Here is a 25,444-nt window from a genome sequence, read left to right on the forward strand (position 1 = left end):
GAGAGATTAAAAATCTTGAAAAAAAAAATATAGAGTAAAGTATCGTTTTTGTCCCTAACGTTTGGGGTAAGTCTTATTTGTGTCCATAACGTTTAAATCGTCCTATTTGTATCCTTAACGTTTATAAAAGTGATTCAATGTTATCCTATTATCAATTATACTAACAAATCAGATTATATTTTTCAATTATTCTCATTTGGATGTATTCATTCTCAATTAGGTCTCACTTAGATGTGTTCGATGTTAATATTATACCCACTATTTGTGTTTAGATTCAGTTATGTCCCTAGAAACGTGAATTATATAAATGTTATAGGAATTAGTTTCAATATTTGATGAGCTATTTTTCGGAGTAGATCATCGATTCTATCCCAGACATTTGTATTCTAACTTCAAGAAGAGATTTTTAAAACTCAAATTAAAGCACTCATGATGTGTAATTGACGGCAGGATAACATTGAATCACTTTTATAAATTTTAGAGATACAAATAGGACGATTTAAACGTTAGAGACACAAATAGATTTACCCGAAACGTTGGAGACAAAAAAGATACTTTACTCAAAAATATATTAATAATAAAGGACATACTATTATTTATATCAAATTTTAAAGGCATTTAATTTTAGTTTTTTTTATTACTTGTTGGCATATATTGCGGATTAAACTTTTTATTCTCTTGCATCATTAACTGCTAGTTTAAAAGAACAAAGAATGTAAAAAAAAAGTGTTAGAGAAAAAAAGATTATAATTTTAGGCAAATTACCAAAATCGCCCCATTTTTTAATATGCTAACAAAATATCCTTTATTTTTTATAACGACAAAAATATTCTCAAAACATTACAAAACACAACAAAAATATCTAATATTATATATATATATATATATATATATATATATATATATATATATATATATATATTCTCAAAAAAATACTTTATAAATTAAACTTTAATGCGATTTTTTGCAAGTAAACTTTTTAGAGAGATCTGAAATCATAAAAAAAATATTGATAATGAAGAAAATACTATCATTTATGTCAATGATAATTTTAAAGGCATTTAGTTTTGGCTTTTTTTCCGGTCACTTGTCAACAAATATTGTGGATTATGCTTTTTATTCTCTTGCATCATTAAGAGATGCTTTTAAAAGAACAAAAAAGGCCAAAAGAGAAAAAAAAAAGTGTTAGAGAAAAAAAATTACAAGTTTAGGTAAACTATTAAAATCGCCCCGTTTTTTAATACGCTAATAAAAATATTCTTTATTTTTTATAAAGAAAAAAATGTTCTCAAAACATTACAAAACACAGTAAAAATACCCAATATTAAATATATTCTTAAAAAAAATTATAGATTAAATTTTAATACGATTTTTCGTAAGTAAACTCCCTAGAAAGATCTGAAATCTTGAAAAAAAATATATTAATAATGAAGGATATACTATCATTTATATCAATAATAATTTTTAAGGCATTTAGTTTTAGCTTCCTTTTTTCTGTCACTTATCGGCATATGTTGCAGATTAAGCTTCTTATTCTCTTGCATCATTAAGTGCTAATTTTAAAAGAACAAAGAACATAAAAAGAGAGAGAGAAAAAAGTTATAAGTTTAGTAAACCATCAAAATCGTCCCGCTTTTGAATACGCGGACAAAAATATCTTTTATTTTTTATAATGACAAAAAGGTATCAAAACATTACAAAACACAACAAAAATATCCAATATTAAATATATATTCAAAGATACTTTATAGATTGGACTTTAATGCGATTTTTCGCAAGTAAACTCCCTAGTGAAATATGAAATTTTGAAAAAAAAATATATTGATAATGAAGGACATACTATTATTTATATCAATGATAATTTTAAAGGCATTTAATTTTAGCTTTTTCTTCTCCCATTTGTTGGCATATGTTGCGGATTAAACTTTTTATTCTCTTGCATCGTTAACCGCTGATTTTAAAAGAACAAAGAAGACAAAAAAAAAGTGTTAGAGAAAAAATGGTGACTTTTGGTAAACTACCAAAATTATCCCATTTTTTAATATGCTGATAAAAATATGCTTTATTTTTTATAAAGACAACAATATTCTCAAAACATTATAAAATACAACAAAAGTACCCAATATTAAATATATATTCTTAAAAAATATTTTATAAATTGGATTTTAATGCGATGTTTTGCAAGTAAACTCCTTAGAGAGATCTGAAATCATGAAAAAAAAATATATAGATAATGAAGGACATACTATCATTTATGTCAACGATAATTTTAAAGGCATTTAGTTTTAGCTTCTTCTTTTTCTGCCACTTGTTGACATATGTTGCGAAATATGCTTCTTATTCTCTTGCATCATTCATTAAGGATTTCTTTTAAAAGAATGAGCAAGTCAAAAAGAAAAAAAAGTGTAAAAAAAAAAGTTACAAGTTTAGGTAAACTATCAAAATCGTCCTGTTTTTGAATACGCTGACAAAAATATCCTTTATTTTTTATAACGACAAAAATGTTCTCAAAACATTACAAAACACAATAAACATATCCAATATTAAATATATATTCTTAAAAAATACTTATAAATTGAACTTTAATGCGATTTTTTGCAAGTAAACTTCCTAGAGAGATCTGAAATCTTGAAAAAAATTATATTAATAATGCAGGACACACTATCATTTATATCAATAATAATCTTAAAGGCATTTAGTTTTTGTTTTCTTTTTTCTGCCACTTGTTGACATATGTTGCGGATTAAGCTTCTTATTCTCTTACATCATTAAGTGCTGGTTTTAAAAGAATTAAGAAGATAAAAAGAGAGAAAAAAAGTATCAGAGAAAAAAAGGTTATAAGTTTAGGTAAACCATGAAAATAGTCCCTTTTTGAATACGTTGACAAAATTATTTTTTATTTTTTGTAACAACAAAAAGGTTTTCAAAACATTACAAAACACAACAAAAATATCCAATATTAAATATATATTCTCAAAAAATACTTTGCATATTGGATTTTAATGCGATTTTTCGCAAGTAAACTCCCTAGTAAAATCTGAATCTTAAAAAAAAAATATATTAATAATGAAAGACATACTATCATTTATATCAATGATAATTTTAAAAGCATTTAATTTTAGCTTTCTTTTCTACCACTTGTTGGCATATGTTGCGAATTAAGCTTTTTGTTCTCTTGCATCGTTAACGGATGGTTTTAAAATAACAAAGAAGACAAAAAGAAAAAAAAAGTGTTAGAGAAAAAAAATTATAAGTTTAGGTAAACTACCAAAATTTTCCCATTTTTTAACATGCCAACAAAAATATCATTTATTTTTTATAACGACTAAAATATTCTCAAAACCCTGCAAAACACAACAAAAATATCCAATGTTAAATATATATTCTCAAAAAATACTTTATAAATTGGACTTTAATGTGATTTTTTGCAAGTAAACTCCCTAGAGAGATCTAAAATCATAAAAAAAATATTGATAATGAAGGACATAATATCATTTATGTCAACGATAATTTTAAAGGTATTTAGTTTTGTCTTTCTTTTTTTTTTTTGTCAGTTATTGGCATATGTTGCAAATTATTCTTCTTATTCTCTTGCATCATTAAGTGTTGTTTTTAAAAGAACAAAGAAAGCAAAAAGAGAAAAAAAAAGTGTTAGAGAAAAAAAAAGATTACTAGTTTAGGTAAACTATCAAAATCGTCCTATTTTTGGATACGCTGACAAAAATATCTTTTATTTTTTACAACGATAAAAATATTTTCAAAATATTATAAAACACAATAACAATACCTAATATTAAATATATATTATTAAAAAAATACTTTATAGATGGGACTTTAATGCAGTCTTTTGAAGACATACTATCATTTATATCAATAATAATTTTGAAGGCATTTAGTTTTAGCTTCCTTTTTTCTGCCACTTGTTGGCATATGTGGCAGATTAAGCTTCTTATTCTCTTGCATCATTAAGTGCTGGTTTTAAAAGAACAAAGAAGATAAAAAGAGAGACAAAAAAAATATCAGGAAAAAAAAGGTTATAAGTTTAGATAAACCATTGAAATCGCCTCCGTTTTTAAATACATTGACAAAAATATCCTATATTTTTTATAACAACAAAAAAATTCTCAAAACATTACAAAAGACAACAAAATATCCAATATTAAATATATATTTTCAAAAAATACTTTATAGATTAGAATTCAATGCGATTTTCCGCAAGTAAACTCCGTAGTGAAATCTAAAATCTTGAAAAGTAATATGTTAAATACTATCATTTATATCAATGATAATTTTTAAGGCATTTAATTTTAACTTATTTTAACCACTTGTTGGCATATGTTGGGGATTGAGCTTTTTATTCTCTTGCATCATTAACCGCTGATCTTAAAAGAATAAAGAAGGCAAAAAGAGAAAAAAAAAGTGTTAGACAAAAAAAGATTGTAAGTTTAGTTAAACTATCAAAATTGTCCCTTTTTTTAATATGCTGACAAAAATATCCTCATTTTTTATAACGATAAAAATATTCTCAAAACATTACAAAACACAATAAAAATACTCAATATTAAATATATATTCTCAAAAAATATTTTATAAATTGAACTTTAATGCAATTTTTCGCAAGTAAACTTTCTAGAGAGATCTGAAATCATGAAAAAAATATATTGATAATGAAGGGCATACTATCATTTATGTCAACGATAATTTTAAAGGCATTTAGTTTTGACTTCCTTTTTTTCTGCCACTTGTTGGCAGATGTTGCGGATTATGCTTCTTATTCTCTTGCATCATTAAGTGTTAAGTTTTAAAAGAATAAAGAAGGCAAAAAGAGAAAAAAAAGAGTGTTAGAGAAAAAATAGGTTACAAGTTGAGGTAAACTATCAAAATCGCCTCGTTTTTTAATACGCTTATAAAAATATCCTTTATTTTTTATAACAACAAAATATTCTCGAAACATTACAAAACACAACAAAAATACCCAATATTAAATATATATTTTCAAAAAATACTTTATAAATTGGACTTTAATGCGATTTTTTGCAACTAAACTCCCTAGAGAGATCTAAAGTCTTGAAAAAAATATATTGATGATGAAGGACATACTATCATTTATATCAATAATAATTTTAAAGGCATTTAGTTTTAGCTTCCTTTTTTTCTGTTACTTGTTGGCATATGTTGCTGATTAAGCTTATTTTTTTTCTCTTTGCATCATTAAGTGCTAGTTTTAAAATCACAAAGAAGGCAAAAAGAAAAAAGAGTATATAAAAAGGTTATAATTTTAAGTAAACCATCAAAATCATCCCATTTTTAAATACATGGACAAAAGTATCCTTTATTTTTTATAACGGCAAAAGGTTCTCAAAACATTACAAAACACAACAAAAATATCCAATATAAAATATACATGCTCAAAAAATATTTTATAAATTGGACTTTAATGCGATTTTTCACAAATAAACTCCCTAGTGAAATATGAAATTTTGAAAAAAAATATATTGATAATGAAGGTCATACTATCATTTATATTAATGATAATTTTAAAGGCATTTAGTTTTAGCTTTCTTTTTTTCTGCCACTTATCGGTATATGTTGTGGATTAAACTTTTTATTCTCTTACATCATTAAGTGTTGGTTTTAAAAGAACAAAGAAGGTAAAAGAGGATGGGGATGGTGAAGCACACAAAGTAGGGTAAAAGTATAAGGGTGTGGTGGTTATAGTTGGAATTGAATTGAAGTGAATGATTGAAAAATGAATTGGGGCAAAAGATTTTAGCTTTGGGTGCTACGGAAAGAGAGATATAAATGAAGAGGATGAGACTTATCAAGGGTAAATTTGTCAAAAAGACAAATTTAATACTAAATGGAATGTTGAGAACCATTTTGAATCGAAATAGAAGTTAGGAGCGATTTCAATTTTTACTCCAAACCTTAAGGAACAAAATAGTAATTATCCCAAATAATATATAGCGATTAATTTTGATGCACTAACAATTTAAAGCGTTTTATACAGTCGTGTAATTACATCCGTTCTTTTGGATGACCATTCACGCGGTCAATGTGAAAGATAGTTAATGTGACGTTACCTAATTAAATGCACGTGTAAAATTACTTTACATTGACATTGCATCAAAATTAAATTCATAATATATATACTATGTTGTTTTGATAAAAAAAATTATATAATTGATTAAAATAAATATTTTTTATTTTAGTAAAAAAATCATATTTCATAAAAATAAAAAACTTATTTAAACCATATTTTTTATCTTAATAAAAAAAAATTACAACAAATATTTTTATTCTAATTTCAATAAAATTAGCCTAGTTAACTTTTCAATAAACTTATTTAGAAAAGTAAATTGGCTCTATAGTTAACATTATATTAAAAAAGTTATCTAAAAAATATTAAATTACAAAAATTATATTACCTAAATTTATGAAATTTCAATAAAATTTACTATCAGTCTATCACACTGGCACCCTCCTATACAACTATTGACTGTCTTGTATATTTTTCCGGCTCTTTCCTATCAACCTGCCACTTCGAATCCTCTCTCTCCTGTTCAGACACACCTCTCTCGTTTATATGTGGTAGTTTCTCTCCGCCATCTTCGCAACTTCTACTTTTCACATACACAATCTCTCAATATTTAATTTATCGTATTTTTAAATAATTTATTATTAATAGTATACAAACTTTGGGCAAATTCCTAATTTTTTATAAGTAATTTTTAATTTTCGGTTCACATTTCATTTTCCAAATTTCATTTCAAAATGTTTTGTTCTTGCATTGTTTTGGCAGATATTTTATGAAGAATGAAAAAAATTAGAATGCAACTTTATACCTTAAAATTACCTAATAACCTCTCCTTTTTCTAGCATCCAAGTAAGTTTGTCATCTGCTTCATATATTCAAGTATTAAAGATTGTTATTATTTTTGGACTGAAAATTTCCTATATAATTGCTTGGTTCCACGTTCTATTAGGGATAATTAGTTCATATACCTATAATTTGGTGTATGGTTCGAGTCAGACATAAGACTAGGAGTAATTGAGAGAAGAGTCCTCTTTAATTATGATAGTAAAGCCTATGCCAACTTTTTAGAGAACTCCTTTCTCTAGTATTTTTCTTTCCTCGAGAATGCTATGCCAACCCCATGACGGACGATTAACTCCCACATCTGATCTCATGAATTTTGAATATTTGTAATACCTGCTCTGAAAAATCTTGGCAACAAGGGAGTTAGGCCTTGTTAAAAGTTTCCAACCTTACTTTGTTAACTTGCAAGGTTAAAGACTTTACAATCTTTGAAATTAAAACCTCTCTGATCTTTTGGCATACAAAAAATTCTCCAGTCGATGTATTGTATTCTTTTTTCTGATTCTTTTTTGTCTCTACCAGAATTGAAAAATAATTTTTTGTATTTCTTCAATTAAAGTTTCTGGAAGCTTAAAATAACTCAGGATATAAATTGGTATTGCTGTAGTCACAACCATGATAAGAACTTCCTTTCCGCTTAGAGATAGTAGGGCTTTTTTTCAATGACTTAATTTTTGACACACCTTATCTTTAATATAGTTAAAATTTGCTATTTTTGATCTCTGCACTATTGTTAGGAGTCCCAAATACCTGTTTTGGTTATCGACATGTGGAATGTGAAGGATATTAGCTAAATTATCTCTCACATCAATAGTGTATTCTTACTAACGAAAATAGATGATTTATCTAGATTAATCTTTTGTCCAGTTAGTTCCTCGTACACCTGTAGGATCTGTATTATATTTTGACACTTTTTTTTATAGCCTTGCTAACAAGAATTGAGTCATTTGCAAAAAATAAATAGCTTATCTTCAAAAACTTCTGATAAAGTCTCAAACTAGATATTTTCAGTTTCTGTTCTCTTCTATGGAGCATATGAGAGAGACCTCTTGCACAGAACAAGAAAAGATCGGGAGATAGAGGGTCCTTGCTGTAATCCTCTAATGGCCTGAAAAAGCCATGAGGTTGTCCATTACAGTAACAGAGTTAAAAACTATCATCACAAGCTCCTTCATCCAAGCTATCTATTTTTCACAAAAATCCAACTTTCTTATCATTGCCTACACAAAACTCTATTCTACCTTATTATAAGCTTTACTCATTTCTAATTTCAGAGCAAGATCATAGTCATCATATTTATTATTCTTTAAATTAATTTTTTAATTATTTTTAATATCTTTTTTCAATTATATCGAATATTTATTTTTTTTTGTTTTAATAAATAATAATATATATTATTTCTAAACTTATTTCAAGAATACTTTGAAAGAATAGCACAAGAATTGTAGCATTTTAGGTGGCATGGGAGAGAAATAGAATTGAAAGAAAGTGGAGTTAAAGTCTAAGACTATTGTCTTATTTTGGACTTGTTTTTTAGTATGTTGTTGTAGTCTTCATGTTCAGCTTTTGTATTCTAATTCCTTGTTTTACTTGTTTGTTTTCACATTGTATTGGTTTGATTTGTATAGTTAGTGTGTTTTGAACTTGGACAGTATAATTGGCTGTTATATGGTGTAACCAGCTCAATACCTATTGGTGTTTTTGTGAGTATGTACCTATCGAGATCAAACTTCTTATTCTCTACAAATTTGCGAGTTGTGCATACGCACGAAAGGATCGTACGCACAAGATGGGAAGTCCATTCTGATTTGTGCATGCGCATGGCAATGTGCATACGCACAGGTCCTATTTTTGTGAACAAACTCTATTTTTGATTGTTTGGCTTTTCCAACAATCTTGTAAACTTTCGTAACCCCTAATTAAGGTCCAACAACTTGTTTTTAGGCTTGAAAATGAGTGTGAACATATGAATTGTGTTAAAATAATATTTTGGATGAGATTAAGGATTAAAGTTGATGAATATTGATGACAGCTTGTGAGTGATGAACTTACTGAATACTAAATTGACATAAGACATGAACGATGAGATTGACGATGACTGAATATAGCTTGATTGGCTCATTGGCAAGGTCTGGGTGATATCTCACTTGTGTATTAATTGAATATCTGTTTATGGTAAGGTCTGGGTGTTATCCCGCTTACGTAATGAATTGAATTTGATTGATACGATACCTTCCTATGTAGATACCAGGGTGTGGTTTGCCCTACTTGCTCTGGGTTGAGGACTGGAACTTTCTGGGTAGATACAGTGGTTCGCCCCACTTGCACCGGGTTGAGATTTGAGACTTTGTCGACCCTCCGTCTCAAGATGTGGCTAGACACTTAGACCTTTTCGGATAATTCCTCCAACGGAAGTGAACACCTCTTGGGGATGCGCACACTGAGGGATTGTCCAGGATTTGCTACCGGACATGTCGGGTTTGGCTATATAACCGACAGATGAGCTCATTGGTCATAGGGTAGACATGCATCATTTTTATTTGTGTGTTTGGGTGTGCATCTTGTATTTGGCTTGCCTTATTGAATAATTGTGTCTATATGCTATTTGATCTAATTGCTCTATCTATTCTCTCTATTTGTATATTTCTTGTATTATTTTGTATGTGTTTGAACAACTGAGAGATTCTTTATGCTGGCGATGGTTACGCTGAGGGTTGTTCCTAATGTGATGATTAGAGGTTTGTGGAAAACTGAGTTTTGATACTGAATTACTGAGTTGGAACCATTATGATAACGAGAATACTAATGACCTATACTGAGAGGAATTGAAAATTTGAGAGCACTAATTAGTTGAGATTTAGTTTCTGAGTACCTTGTTTGGTTTAGAAAGGACCCTAAGCTTGAACTTTGTGTCGATTGGAGTATAGGATTGCCTAGCGGATTCATATCTTTTTACATTATCTCTATTTGGAATTATTACCCTACTGGGAACCTTTTGGTTCTCACTAGATTTGGGAATTGTTTATTTTACAGATGCAGGACGTGATGCACCTCGTTGAGCATGCTGGTTTGCTCTCGGAAGCAAAGACTGTCTTTTAGGACTTTTCATTTTTCTTTAGAAGTTGTTATTCTCTACTTTTGTATAGTGTAACTGTCTATCCCTCTTAGAGGTTGATTATGGAGAAATAGGATGTATATTTTGTATCTTTCTGGGCTGTACTATATTATCTTGCTGGCCTTCTCTTCGTAGGTCGAGACTAGTGTTGTTATGTATCTTTTTGAATCTTATGTATATATTTATATGTCTCGCTCTTGTCTGTATATTGACTCTTTATGCTTTCGATGTTTCGAGTGTGATGTGCTTTTGTTCTGTTATCTTTCTTCACAGGCTCCTAGTTAGGGGTGTTCAGATCCAAACCGGTCCAAAAAAACTGCGAAACCGGACCGATCCAAACTGAAAACCGAATTAAACTGCTCTATTTTGGATATTTTTTGAATTTTGAATCGGTTTTATTGTGGTTCGGTTCCACTCTACACAACTGAACCGAACAGAATGGAACTGCAATAATAATAATAATACCCTTACCGTAGCACACTAGCGCCGCTTCCCCAAAGGTTTGAAACCCCAATCTAAAGAAAGAAACCCATCTGCCCTCTCTTAGTCTTCGTTCTTCACTCTCACCATCACAGCATCATGCACTCTCACCATCACAGCATCACTCACTCTCAGTCACTCTCACTGTCACATGCCGACGCCCTCTGTCACTCCTCTTCTGAATGATACCCTTCGTCGCCTCCTCTTCACGGTGACGCCGCTGCCGCCTCCTCTCTTCGGTGACGCCGCTGCTGCCTTCTCCCCTCAGTGGCGCCGCTGCCACCTCTTCTTCAAGGTATATTTTTACTTGCTTTTGTTTATTTTGTTTTGTTCTGTTATTTTAAAATTTTGTTTAATTTTAATTTTTACTTGTTAATCTGTGTTAAACTTTGTTAAAATGTTCAAGGTATATTTTACTTGCTTTTGTTTATTTTGTTTTGTTCTATTGTTTTAAAATTTTGTTTAATTTTAATTTTTACTTGTTAATCTGTGTTAAACTGTGTTAAACTGTTCAAGGTATATTTTACTTGCTTTAAACTATGTTTTAATTTTATTTTGTTCTTGTTGTACTGTTATTCTTGTTATTAAAATTTGTTAAACTTTGTATTAAATTAAGTATTTTGTTCTTGTTGATTGAAACTGAATTCTATTTTTTTTTATCTTCTGCAGATTTTATATTTGTTCGGTTGATTTTAGCTTTCAATTTGAAGGTCAACAATGTCAACTTCATATCCTGAGGTAATTTTTTTAGTGTGTAATGTGTATGTTGGTAACAACTCAATATGTTGAGTTGTTGATTAATTGAGAAAAATATTAAAATAACATAAACTGATTAATTATTCTTTGTTAAAATAGGATGTTCAAAGTAGCGAGCCAGGATTTAACAGTGCTACTCCATCCACTTTTGAATCAGTCAGATCTTTAGGACAGTCAGAGTCAATGCCGCTTCCACAGCCGCAGTCGCAGCCACAAATTCAGACGCAGACGCAGCCACCATCGCTGCGGCCACTGCCGCCGCGCAGTGATTAGAACAATGAAGGAACTAGATCTAAGAGGAGAAGAGGCAAAGCAAATGTTGCTGATGAGTCACCTAATCCTGGCAGTCTGAGGAACACGGTACAGGTAACACTAAAAAACCTGTTAGACCCGAAGTTAGGCGCCAGCTTGGTGCACGAAATTGTGATCACACTTTTCACAACTCCGCACAACTAACCAGCAAGTGCACTGGGTCATCCAAGTAATACCTTACGTGAGTAAGGGTCGATCCCACGGAGATTGTCGGCTTGAAGCAAGCTATGGTCATCTTGTAAATCTTAGTCAGGCAGATTCAAATGGTTATGAGGTTTTGATAAATAAAAGATAAATAAAACATAAAATAAAATAAAGATACTTATGTAATTCATTGGTGGGAATTTTAGATAAGCGTTTAGAGATGCTTTGTTGCTTCTGAACCTCTGCTTTCTTATTGTCTTCTTCCAATCATACGTGCTCCCTTCCATGGCAAGTTGTATGATCCTCTCGGATGAAAAATACCAGGTACGATTTCTGCACAGCTAATCAACTGTCGGATTTCTCGTCTCGGATGAAAAATACCAGGCACAGCTACCGCACGGCTAATTATCTGTCGGTTCTCACTAGCGTTGGAATAGGATCTCTCTATCCTTTTGCACACTGTCACTGCGCCCAACATTCGCAAGTTTAAAGCTCGTCACAGTTATCCCTTCCTAGATCCTACTCGGAATACCACAGACAAGGTTTAGACTTTTCGGATCTCAGGAATACTGCCAATTAGTTCTAGCCTATACCACGAAGGCTCTAATCACGAATTTGGATGCTCTGTTGTCAGGAGAGACGATGCAAATCATGGATTAGAGACCCAAGAGAATATACTCCAGCTGTCGTCCAATGACTACGTTGAACATCATGTAGACCGCTTGTGGTTGTCAGGCACGCAGATCTTGGCTAAGCGAGTAACGAAGATAGTGGGTGATTGTCACGGGTCACCCCTTCATTTTGACTTAACTGAATTAAGTACGAGAGTATATCTTGGAGAAGAAGTAAGCATGAATTGAAAGAAAAACAATAGTACTTGCATTAATTCATGAAGAATAGTAGAGCTCTGCACCTTAATCTATGAGGTGTAAAAACTCCACCGTAGAAAATACATAAGAGAAAAAGGTCTAGGCATGGCCGAATGGCCAGCCTCCCAATGAAAAATGGCATAAGCCTAAAAGTCCAAAGATTTTTAAATACAATAGTAAAAAGTGCTATTTATGCTAAACTAGTTACTAGGGTTTACAGGAAGTCAGTAACTAAGTGCAGATGGTGCATAAATCCACTCTCGGGGCCCACTTGGTGTATGCTTGGGCTGAGCATTGAAGCTTTCATGCGCATAGACCATTCTTGGAGTTAAACGCCAGCTTGGCTGCCAGTTTTGGTGCCAGTTCTGGCGTTTTACGCCATAAAGTTTTTGGCTGACGTTTAACGCCAGTTTGGGCCATCAAATCGCGGGCAAAGTATGGACTATTATATATTGATGGAAAGATGTCTACTTTCTAACGCAATTGAGATCGCGCCAATTGGGCTTCTGTAGCTCCAGAAAATCCATTTCTAGTGCAGCCGGGTCAGAATCCAACAGCATTTGCAGTCCTTTCTCAGCCTCTGAATCAGATTTTTGCTCAGGTCCCTCAATTTCAGCTAGAAAATACCTGAAATCACATAAAAATACACAAACTCATAGTAAAGTCCAGAAATGTAATTTTTCCATAAAAACTAATAAAAATATAATAAAAAGTAACTAAAATATACTCAAAACTATATAAAAACAATGCCAAAATGGGTATAAATTATCCGCTCATCACAACACCAAACTTAAATTGTTGCTTGTCCCCAAGCAACTAAAAACAAAATAGGATAGAAAGAAGAGAAAATACAATAAGTTTCAAAAATATCAATGAAGATTAGTTTCAATTAGATGAGCGGGACTGGTAGCTTTTTGCTTCTGAACAGTTTTGGCATCTCACTTTATCCTTGGAAGTTCAGAATGATTGGCATCCATAGGAACTCATAATTCAGATAGTGTTATTGATTCTCCTAGTTCAGTATGTTGATTCTTGAACACAGCTACTTTATGAGTCTTGGCCGTGACCCTAAGCATCTTGTTTTCTAGTATTACCACCGGATACATAAATGCCACAGACACATAACGGGGTGAACCTTTACAGATTGTGACTCATCTTTGCTAGAGTCCCCAGTTAGAGGTGCCCAGAGCTCTTAAGCACACTCTTTTTGCTTTGGACCACGACTTTAATCGCTCAGTCTCAAGCTTTTCACTTGACACCTTCACGCCACAAGCACATGGTTAGGGACAGCTTGATTTAGCCGCTTAGGCCAGGATTTTATTCCTTTGGGCGCTCCTATCCATTAATGCTCAAAGCCTTGGATCTTTTTTACCCTTGCCTTTTGGTTTAAAGGGTTATTGGCTTTTTCTACTTGCTTTTTTTCTTTTTCTTTCTTTTTTTTCTTTTTTTTTGCCATATTTTTTTTTGCAAGCTTTCTCTTTTTCACTGCTTTTTCTTGCTTCAAGAATCAATTTTATGATTTTTCAGATTATCAATAACATTTCCCTTTTTTTCATTATTCTTTCAAGAGCCAACAAATTTAACATTCATAAACAACAATATAAAAAATATGCACTGTTCAAGTATTCATTCAGAAAACAAAAAGTGTTGCCACCACATCAAAATAATTAAGCTAATTTCAAGAAAATTTTTGAAATTATGCACTTCTTGTTCTTTTGCAAATAAATATATTTTTCATTTAAGAAAGGTGAGGGATTCATGGAATCATTCATAGCTTTAATACATAGACACTAGACACTAATGATCATGTAATGAAGACACAAACATAGACAAAACATAAAGCATAGAAAATGAAAAATAGAAAAAATAAGAACAAGGAAATTAAAGAACGGGTCCACCTTAGTGACGGCGGCTAGTTCTTCCTCTTGAATATCTTATGGAGTGCTTGAGCTCCTCTATGTCTCTTCCTTGTCTTTGTTGCTCCTCTCTCATGGCCTTTTAGTCTTCTCTGATTTCATGGAGGATGATGGAGTGCTCTTGGTGCTCCACTCTTAGTTGCTCCATGTTGGAACTCAAATCTCCTAAAGAGGTGTTGAGTTGCTCCCAATAGTTGTGTGGAGGAAAATGCATCCCTTGAGGCATCTTAGGGATTTCTTGATGAGGAATTTCCTCATGCTCTTGTTGAGGTCCATGAGTGAGCTCTCGTGTTTACTCCATCCTTTTTTTTGTGATGGGCTTGTCCCCTTCAATGAGGATATCTTCCTCTATGACAATCTCAGTTGAATTGCATAGGTGACAGATGAGATGAGGGAAGGCTAACCTTGCCAAAATGGAGGGCTTGTCAGCCACTTTGTATAGTTTTAGAGATATGATCTCATGAACTTCTACTTCCTCTCCAATCATGATACTATGGATCATGATATCCCGATCCACAGTAACTTCAGATCAGTTGCTAGTGGGGATGATAGAGCATTGGATGAATTCTAACTATCCTCTAGCCACGGGTTTGAGGTCAGGCTTTCTCAATTGAACCGGCTTGCCTCTTGAGTCTCTCTTCCATTGTGCTCCTTCCACACAAATGTCTGTGAGGACTTGGTCCAACCTTTGATCAAAGTTTACTCTTCTAGTGAAAGGATGAGAATCTCCTTTCATTATTGGTAAGTTGAATGCCAACCTCACAGTTTCCGGACTGAAATCCAAATATTTCCTCCGAACCATTGTGAGCCAATTCTTTGGGTTTGGGTTCATACTTTAATCATGGTTCTTAGTGATCCATGAATTAGCATAGAACTCTTGAACCATTAAGATTTTGACTTGTTAGATGGGGTTGGTGAGAGCTTCCCAACCTTTTCTCCGAACCTCACGTCGGATCTCCGGATATTCATTCTTTTTTAGCATGAAGGGGACCTCAGAGATCACCTTTTTCTTGGCCACAATTTCATAGAAGTGCTCTTGATCGACTTTTGAGATGAATCTCTCCATCTCCCATGACTCGGAGGTGGAAGCAATTGCCTTCCCTTTCCTCTTTCTAGAGGTTTCTCTGGCCTTAGGTGCCATTGATGGTTATGGAAAAACAAAAAGTAGAGCTTTTTCCCACATCAAACTTAAAAGGTTTGCTTGTCCTCAAGCAAAAGAAGAAAAAAGGGAGTAGAAGAAGAAGAAATAGAGGGGATGGAGGGGTGTGGTGAATTCAGCCAAGGGGGTTAATGTGATTATGATGTGTGAAATGAAGGTGGTAAGGAGGGGTATTTATAGGGTAAGAGAGAGAGAGGGAGGTCGTGTATGAAGGGGGTGGGTTTGGGAGGGAAATGGTTTGAATTTGAATGGTGAGGTAGGTGGGGTTTTATGATTGGTTTTTGGGGAAGAGTGGATGGATGTGAGTGGTGAAGAGATTATGGGAAAGAGGGTAGGATGTGATTAGTCAAGGGTATTTGGGGAAGAGTGTTCTGGAAATGTGTGAAGAGGGGAGAAAGAGAGGTGGGGTAGGTGGGGATCCTGTGGGGTCCACAGATCCTGAGGTGTCAAGGAATTCTGCTCCCTGCACCTTTCTTGCATTTAAACGCCCTCTGTGTGCCATTTCTGGCGTTTAACGCCAACTCTGCTACCTTTTCTGGCGTTAAACGCCAGGCTGATGCCCTTTTCTGGCGTTTAACGCCAACCAGACACCAGACACCCTTTTCTGGCGTTAAACGTTAGTCTGTCTGCCAATTCTAGCGTTTAATGCTCAGAATGCTACCAGACTGGGCGTTAAACGCCCATTCTGCTATCCTTACTGGCGTTTAAACGCGAGTAAGCCTGTTCTCCAGGGTGTGCTATTTTTGATGCTGTTTTTAATTCTGCTTTAATTCTACAGTTGTTTTTGTGACTCCACATGATCATCAACCTAAAGAAAACATAAAATAACAATGGAAAATAAATAAATATAATTAAATAACATTGGGTTGCCTCCCAATAAGTGCTTCTTTAATGTCAATAGCTTGACAGTGAGCTCTTAGAGAGCTTCACAGAGACTCAAAGCTTAATGGTGGCCTCCCAACACCAAACTTAGAAGTTGAGTGTGGGAGCTCTGTTTGACTCTGTATTGAGAGAAGCTTTTCATGCTTCCTCTCCATGGTTACAAAAGAAGATCCTTGAGCCTTAAACACATGGTAGTCCTCATTCAATTGAAGGACTAACTCTCCTCTGTCCACATCAATCACAGCTTTTGCTGTGGCTAGGAAGGGTCTTCCAAGGATAATGGATTCATCCTCATCATTCCCAGTGTCTAGGATTATGAAATCAGCAGGGATGTACAAGCCTTCAACCTTCACTAAGACATCCTCTACAAGTCCATAAGCCTGCTTCCTTGATTTGTCTGCCAATTCTAGTGAGAATCTTGCAACTTGTACCTCAAAGATCCCTAGTTTCTCTATTACAGAGAGTGGCATGAGGTTTATTCCTGACCCCAGGTCACACAGAGCCTTCTCAAAGGTCATGGTGCCTATGGTACAAGGTATTAAGAATTTTCCGGGATCCGGTTTCTTCTGAGGTATTTTCAGTTGAACTAAAGCATTCAGTTCATTGATGAGCAATGGAGGTTCATCCTTTCAAGTCTCATTACCAAATAACTTGGCATTTAGCTTCATGATTGCTCCTAGATACTGAGTGACTTGCTTTTCAACAACATCTTCATCCTCTTCAGAGGAAGAATAATAAGCATCAGAGCTCATGAATGGCAACAGTAAGTTCAGTGTAATCTCTATGGTCTCTGTATGAGCCTCAGATTCCTTTGATTCCTCATTAGGGAACTCCTTAGTGGTCAGTGGACATCTATTGAGGTATTCCTCACTAGAAATCACTGCCTCTTCCTCCTCTATAGGTTCGACCATTTTGTGTATATTGATGGCCTTGCACTCTCTCTTTGGATTCTCTTCTGTATTGCTTGGGAGAGTACTATGAGGGATTTCAGTAACTCTTTTACTCAGCTGACCCACTTGTGCCTCTAGATTTCTAATGGAGGACCTTGTTTCAGTCATGAAACTATGAGTGGTCTTAGTTAGATCAGAGACTATGGTTGCTAAGTCAGAGAGGCTCTGCCTAGAATTCTCTATCTGTTGCTGAGACGATGATGGAAAAGGTTTGCTATTGCCAAACCAAATTCTCCCACCATTATTATTATTGAAGCCTTGATTAGGCTTCTGCTGATCCTTCCATGAGAAATTAGGATGATTTCTCCATGAAGGATTATAAGTGTTTCCATAGGATTCTCCCATGTAATTCACTTCTTCCATTCCAGGATTCTCAGGATGATAAGCTTCTCCTTCAGAGGAGGCTTCTTTAGTACTGCCGGATGCAGCTCGCAATCCAGTCAGATTATGAGAAATCATATTGACCTGCTGAGTCAATATTTTATTCTGAGCCAATATGGCATTCAGAGTATCAATCTCAAGAACTCCTTTCTTCTGAGTCATCCCATTGTTCACATGATTTCTTTCAGAAGTATACATGAACTGGTTATTTGCAACTATTTCAATGAGTTCCTGGGCTTCTGCAGGTGTTTTCTTCAGATGAAGAGATCCACCAGCAGAGTGGTCCAGTGACATATTGGACAATTCAGATAGACTATAATAGAATATACCTAAGATGCTCCATTCTGAAAGCATGTCAGAAGGACACCTTCTGATCAATTGCTTGTATCTTTCCCAAGCTTCATAGAGGGATTCACCTTCCTTCTGTCTGAAGGTTTGGACTTCCACTCTAAGCTTGCTCATCTTTTGAGGTGGAAAGAATTTGGCCAAGAAAGCATTGACCAACTTTTTCCAAGAGTTCAGGCTTTCTCTAGGTTGTGAGTCCAACCATATCCTAGCTCTGTCTCTTATAGCAAAGGGGAAAAGCATAAGTCTGTAGACCTCGGGATCAACCCCATTGGTCTTAACAGTGTCACATATTTGCATGAATTCAGCTAAGAACTGATGAGGATCTTCCAATGGAAGTCCATAAAACTTGCAATTTTGCTGTATTAGAGAAACTAATTGAGGCTTAAGCTCAAAGTTGTTTGCTCCAATTGCAGGAATTGAGATGCTTCTTCCATATAAGTTGGACATTGGTGCAGTAAAGTCACCAAGCATCTTTCTTGCATCTCTAGCATTATTGTTGGGTTCGGCTGCCATGTCTGCTTCTTTTTCGAAAATTTCTGTAAGGTCATCTCCAGAGTGTTGTGTTTTAGCTTCTCTTAGCTTTCTCTTCAGAGTCCTTTCAGGTCCAGGATCAGCTTCAACAAGGATGTCTTTATCCCTGTTCCTGCTCATATGAAAAAGAAGAGAACAGAAAAGAAGAGGAATCCTCTATGTCACAGTATAAAGATTCCTTTATGTGAGTAGAAGAATAGAATGAAGAAGGAGGAAGAAATTCGAACACACACAGAGAGAGAGGGTTCAAATTATGAGTAGAAGAGAAGTGTTAGTAAATAAATAAAATAAATAGAAAGAGATGAGAGAGAGAGAGTATTCGAATTTTAAGAAGAGAGAGAAGAAAAATATTTTTATTTTTATTTTAATTATAAGTTAGAATTCGAAATTATTAAAAGAAATAAAATAAAATTAAAATTTAAAACAATTAGTTAATTAAAAGAAATTTTGGAAAAGTGGGGAGTTATTTTCGAAAATGAGAAGTGAAAAAGTAGTTAGGTGGTTTTTGAAAAAGATAAGAAATAGTAAACTTTTTTTAAAATTAAAACAAACAAGTCAAGTGGTTAATTGAAAAAAATTTGAAAATCAATTTTGAAAAGATAAGAAGTTAGAAAAAGATTTTGAAATTAAAATTTTGAAAAAGATATGATTGAAATTTATTTTGAAAAAGATTAAAAAAGTGATTAAAAAGATTTGATTTTTAAAATTAAAGCTAATGACTTGGCTAACAAGAAACTAAAAGATATGATTCTAGAATTTAAAGATTGAACTTTTCTTAATAAGAAAGTAACAAACTTGAAATTTTTGAATTAAAACATTAATTGTTAGTAAAGTTTTCAAAAATATAGAATAAAAATAAGAAAAAGATTTTGAAAATTTGTTTAAAGATTTTCGAAAACATTAAAAGAAAAATGAAAAAGATTTTGAAAAATTTTGAGAAAGAATTCGAAAATATCAAAAGAAAAATGGAAAAGATTTGATTTTGAAAAGGATTTGAAAAGATAGAATTTTTAAATTGAAATTTTGACTTGATGGTGCACGAAATTGTGATTACACTTTTCACAACTCTGCACAACTAACCAGCAAGTACACTAGGTCGTCCAAGTAATACCTTTTGGTGAGTAAGGGTCGATCCCACAGAGATTGTTGGCTTGAAGCAAGCTATGGTTATTTTGTAAATCTTAGTCAAGAGATTAATGATAAGAGTGATTGTATTTATGAAAAATAAATAACATGAAATAAATAGTACTTCTGATTCAGTAATGAGAACAGACTGAGGTTCCGGAGATACTCTGTCCTCTGAATCTCTGCTTTCCTACTGCCTTCTTCTCCAAGCACGCATGGCTTCCTTCAATGGCAAGCTTTATGATCCTCTCGGATGAAAAATACCAGGTACGATCTCTGCACGGCTAATCAACTGTCGGATTTCTCGTCTCGAATGAAAAATACCATGTACAGCTACCGCACGGCTAATCATCTGTCGGTTCCCACTAGCGTCGGAATAGGACCCTTGTCCTTTTGCATACTGTCACTGCGCCCAACATTCGCAGGTTTGAAGCTCATCACAGTCATCCCTTCCCAGATCCTACTCGAAATACCACAGACAAGGTTTAGACTTTCTGGATCCCAGGAATGCCGCCAATTAGTTCTAGCCTATACCACGAAAGTTCTAACCTCCGGACTCGGTCCGTGGATCAGAAACCCAAGAGATACGCACTCAAGCTGTCGTCCAATGACTATGTTGAGCTCAGATAGAACGGAGTGGTTGTTAGGCACGCGTTCATAGGGTTGAGGATAATGATGAGTGTCACGGATCATCATATTCTCCATATTAAAGTACGAGTGAATATCTTAGAATAGAATCAAGCGTGATTGAATAGAAAACAGTAGTAATTACATTAATTCATTGAAACACAGCAGAGCTCCTCACCACCACCTATGGGGTTTAGAGACTCATGCCGTAGAAGATACAATATGAAGTGTAAAAAATGTCATAAGTTCTAAATTGAATCTCTAAAAGTAGTTTTTATACTAAACTAGTAACTTAGGTTTACAGAAAATGTGTAACTAAGTGCAGATAATGCAGAAATCCACTTCCGGGACCCACTTGGTGCGTGTCTGGGCTGAGCTTTCAAGCTTTCACGTGCATATGTCCAAAGTTGGAGTTAAACGCCAGAAAGTTTTAGGCTGACTTTGGATGCCAGTTTGGGCCATCAAACCTCAGGCAAAGTATGAACTATTATATATTTCTGGAAAGCCCAATATATCTACTTTCCAATGCAATTGAGAGCACGCTAATTGGGCTTCTATAGCTCCAGAAAATCCATTTAGAGTGCAGGAGGGTCAGAATCTAACAGCATCTGCAGTCCTTTTTCAGCCTCTGAATCAGATTTTTGCTCAGGTCCCTCAATTTCAGCCAGAAAATACCTGAAATTATAGAAAAACATACAAACTCATAGTAAAGTCTAGAAATATGATTTTTGAATAAAAACTAATAAAAATATAATAAAAAGTGACTAAATCATACTAAAAACTATGTAAAAACAATGCCAAAAGGGTATAAATAATCCGCTCATCACAACACCAAACTTAAATTGTTGCTTGTCCCCAAGCAACCAAAAATAAAATAGGATAAAAAGAAGAGAATATACAATAAATTTCAAATATCAATGAAGCTCAGTTCCAATTAGGTGAGTGTGGCTAGTGGCTTTTTGCTTCTGAACAGTTTTGGCATCTCACTTTATCCTTTGAAGTTCAGAATGATTGGCATCTATAGGAACTCAGAATTCATATAGTGTTATTGATTCTCCTAGTTCAGTTTGTTGATTCTTGAACACAGCTACTTTATGAGTCTTGGCCGTGACCCTAAGCATTTTGTTTTTCAGTATTACCATCGGATACATAAATATCCCAGAGACATAACTGGGTGAACCTTTTCGGATTGTGACTCAGCTTTGCTAGATTCCTCAGAGCTCTTAAGCACACTCTTTTTGCTTTGGACCACGACTTTAACCACTCAGTCTCAAGCTTTTCACTTGGATCTCCATGCCACAAGCACATGGTTAGGGACAGCTTGATTTAGCCGCTCAGGCCAGGATGTTATTCCTTTGGGCCCTCCTATCCATTAATGCTCAAAGCCTTGTATCCTCTTTACCCTTGCCTTTTAGTTTAAGGGGTTATTGGCTTCTTCTGCTTGCTTTTTATTTTTCTTTCTTTCTTTTTTCCTGCAAGCTTTTCACTGCTTTTTCTTGCTTCAAGAATCAATTTTATGATTTTTCAGATTATCAATAACATTTCTCTTTTTTTCATTATTCTTTCAAGAGCCAACAATTTTAACATTCATAAACAACTAATTCAAAAATATGCACTATTCAAGCATTCATTTAGAAAACAAAAAGTATTGCCACCACATCAAAATAATTAAACTAATTTCAAGATAAAATTCAAAATTCATGTACTTCTTGTTCTTTTGCAAATAAAAGCAATTTTCATTTAAGAAAGGTGAGGAATTTATGGAATCATTCATGGCTTTAAGACATATACTCTAAATTTTATTGATCATGGAATAGAAATAAGACAAAATAAACAGAAAAGCAGACAAATAATAACGAAAAAGAAATTAAAGACATGAAAATAAATGACTCTAATACTAATGCTTATGTAACTCTAAAATAGGTTTCTAATAATAAAAGTTATCACAGAGTTAGGACTCAACAACCTTTATTTTGAGAGATAGGTACTCCTTCAATCTGTGGGATGTCTGGCTCTTCAAGGATCAGCTTCTGGCACTTTAGTTCCTGTAACTCACGCCCTTGCTTCTCTTGTTCTCTAAGGAGTTTGCAGAGCATGCTGTTCTGATTCTGCTGCTCTTCTTTGAGTTGATCCATAGATTCTTGCAGCTTGTTGATAGATGCTTCTAAGCGGGTCCAATAGTCAAATTGAGGAATTTCTGGGAGGAGCTCATGCGCCCTCCTCTTGATGAGGTTGTCTTGAACTTGAGGTCCATCCATTACCCTTTTGGTGATGGGGTGTTCAACTGGGATATACTCATCCACACCTATCTGTACCCCCGCGTCCTTACATAACAAACTGATCAAGCTTGGGTAAGCCAATTTGGCTTTAGTGGATTCCTTGTTTGCAAATAAGGAAATTTCACAAGGAATTAACTGATGAACCTCCACTTCTTTTCCCAGCATAATACAGTGAATCATCACTGCTCTTTTGACAGTGACTTCAGAGTGGTTACTGGTGGGAAGTATAGATCGCCCAATGAAATCCAGCCAGCCCCTAGCAACTGGCTTGAGGTCTCCTCTCTTCAGTTGGTTTAGGACACCTTTTGAATTGGTTATCCACTTGGTTCCAGGGAGGCATATGTCCTCTAGAAATTGATCCAACTTTTTATCTTTAGCCATTCTCCTATTAAAGGATTCTGGATCATCCTGCAGTTGAGGAAGTTTGAGGACTTCTCTCACTTTGTCAAGATGGAAGTAGATAATCTTCCCTCTGACCATGGTTCGAAAAGTATGGAAGGCAGTTCCCTCCATTCTTTGCTTATCTGTCAGCCACAAATTTGCATAGAATTCCTGGATCATGTTTCTTCCCATATTCATCTCAAGATTAGCTAGGATTTTCCAGCCTCTGTTTCAAATTTGCTCTTAGATCTCCAGATATTTGTCTTCTTTCAGATCAAACTTGACTTCTAGGATTATTGATCTTCTGCACACAATTTTGAAGTAATGATATGCATGTTCTTTGGTGCAGAACCTCTCATGCATTCATTGTGGTTTTGGATTGTTTTCTTTCTTGCCTATTGTAGTGGTTTGTTTTCCTTTAGGGGCCATGATCTTGGTCAGTGATCACGGAAAATTACACCAAACTTAGAGGTTTGCTTGTCCTCAAGCAAAAGTAAAGAAAGAAGATGAATAAGTGGAGAGAAGGATTCGAATGATGGAGGAAGGGGGATGGCCGAATGTATAAATAGAGGGGAGGGAGGGAATGATTTCGAAATTTTAGAAAAAGATATGATTGAAAGATATGATTGATAAAAGATAAACATGATATGAAAAAGATGAGATTCTTTTCAAAAATTTAAAAGAAAGGAAAAAGATATGAGGAGGTTAAATCTGAATTTTGTTTATGCATCTAAGAAATAAAAGATAATATGAATGAGTTAAAAAGATTTGAAAAGAAATTGGAAAGATGAATGAGTTTTTGAAAAAGAATTGAAAAGAATTGAAAGAGAATTAAAAGAATTTATAAGGTTATGAAATTTTTTATAATGGAAATTAAAAAATGAATGTTTGTAATGTTTAGATGCAGAAAATTCAAAAAAAAAAAATGAATTGGAAATGAAATTACCTCTCCCCTAACTGTTTTGGCGTTAAACACCCAGAATGATAGCCATTCTGGCGTTTAACGCCCATCTGGTGGCCATTTTGGGCGTTTAATGCCTAGTCAGATACCTTGCCTGGCGTTAAATGCCAGAAATCCTTTCTCATTAGGCATTTTTCTGAACGCCCAGGATGCTGCTGTTTCTGGCGTTAAACGCCCAGAATGATATCTTTACTGGCGTTAAACGCCCAGAATGATAGCCATTCTTGCGTTTAACGCCCAATTTGCCTCTTTACTGGCATTTTAACGCCAGTGAGCTCTTTTTCTCTGTGATTCTTCTGTTTTATATTCTGAAACTTCATTTCCTTGACTTTTTCACTGATAAGCATTAACGAACATAATTAACAAAATTAAATAAACTTATATAATTGTTATAAACATCTAATAATGGCTGGGTTGCCTTCCAGTAAGCGCTTCTTTATTGTCTTTAGCTGGACTTTACTGAGCTTTTAAGTTAGTCTCAGCTTTGGCATTCTTGCTCAACATTGCCTTCAAGATAATGTTTGATTCTCTGTCCATTAACAATGAACTTTTTGTCAGAATCAATATCTTGAAGCTCTACACAACCATATGGTGACACACTTGTAATCACATATGGTCCCCTCCACTGGGATCTCAAAGACTCTAGAAGACAGCTTTTTGTCATGCCATCTTTTTGCTTTCTATTTATAAATTTTAGCATTTTCGAAAGCATTGAGCCTGAACTCTTCCAGCTCATTCAACTGGAGTAATCTTTTTTCTCCAGCTACCTTAGCATCAAGGTTTAGGAACCTGGTTGCCCAGTAAGCTTTGTGTTCTAGCTCCACTGGCAGATGATAGGCTTTGCCATACACAAGCTGGTATGGATAGGTCCCTATAGGAGTCTTGAATGCTATTCTGTATGCCCACAGAGCATCATCCAGACTTCTTGCCCAATCCTTTCTACAGGTACTTACAGTCCGTTCTAGGATTTGTTTTAGTTCTCTATTCGAGACTTCAGCCTGCCCATTTGTCTGTGGATGATATGGAGTCACCACTTTGTGGTTAATTCCATATCGGACCAGAGTAGAGTCAAGCTGTTTATTGCAGAAATGAGTGCCTCCATCACTGATCAGTATCCTAGGGACACCGAACCTGCTGAAGATATGCTTCTGGAGGAACTTCATTACTGTCTTAGTATCATTAGTGGGTGTTGTAATTGCCTCCACCCATTTAGATACATAGTCTACTGCCACCAGAATATAAGCGTTTGAATATGATGGTGAGAAAGGCCCCATGAAGTCAATACCCCATACATCAAATAACTCAATCTCTAAGATCCCTTATTGAGTCATGGCATAACCATGAGGCA

The 25,444-nt window shown here is 34.1% G+C and overlaps 1 non-coding gene across 1 annotated transcript; it reads left to right on the plus strand.

Annotated features, from left to right (window-relative positions):
* Nucleotides 1-18,192: 18,192 nt before the first annotated feature.
* LOC112781173 (small nucleolar RNA R71) lies at nt 18,193-18,300 on the plus strand. The gene has a single exon (XR_003191966.1). It is a non-coding gene; the product is annotated as a small nucleolar RNA R71 (small nucleolar RNA).
* The last annotated feature ends 7,144 nt before the right edge of the window (nt 18,301-25,444 follow it).

The sequence above is a fragment of the Arachis hypogaea genome, chromosome 19, assembly GCF_003086295.3.
Source record: "Arachis hypogaea cultivar Tifrunner chromosome 19, arahy.Tifrunner.gnm2.J5K5, whole genome shotgun sequence".
Lineage (NCBI taxonomy): Eukaryota > Viridiplantae > Streptophyta > Magnoliopsida > Fabales > Fabaceae > Arachis > Arachis hypogaea.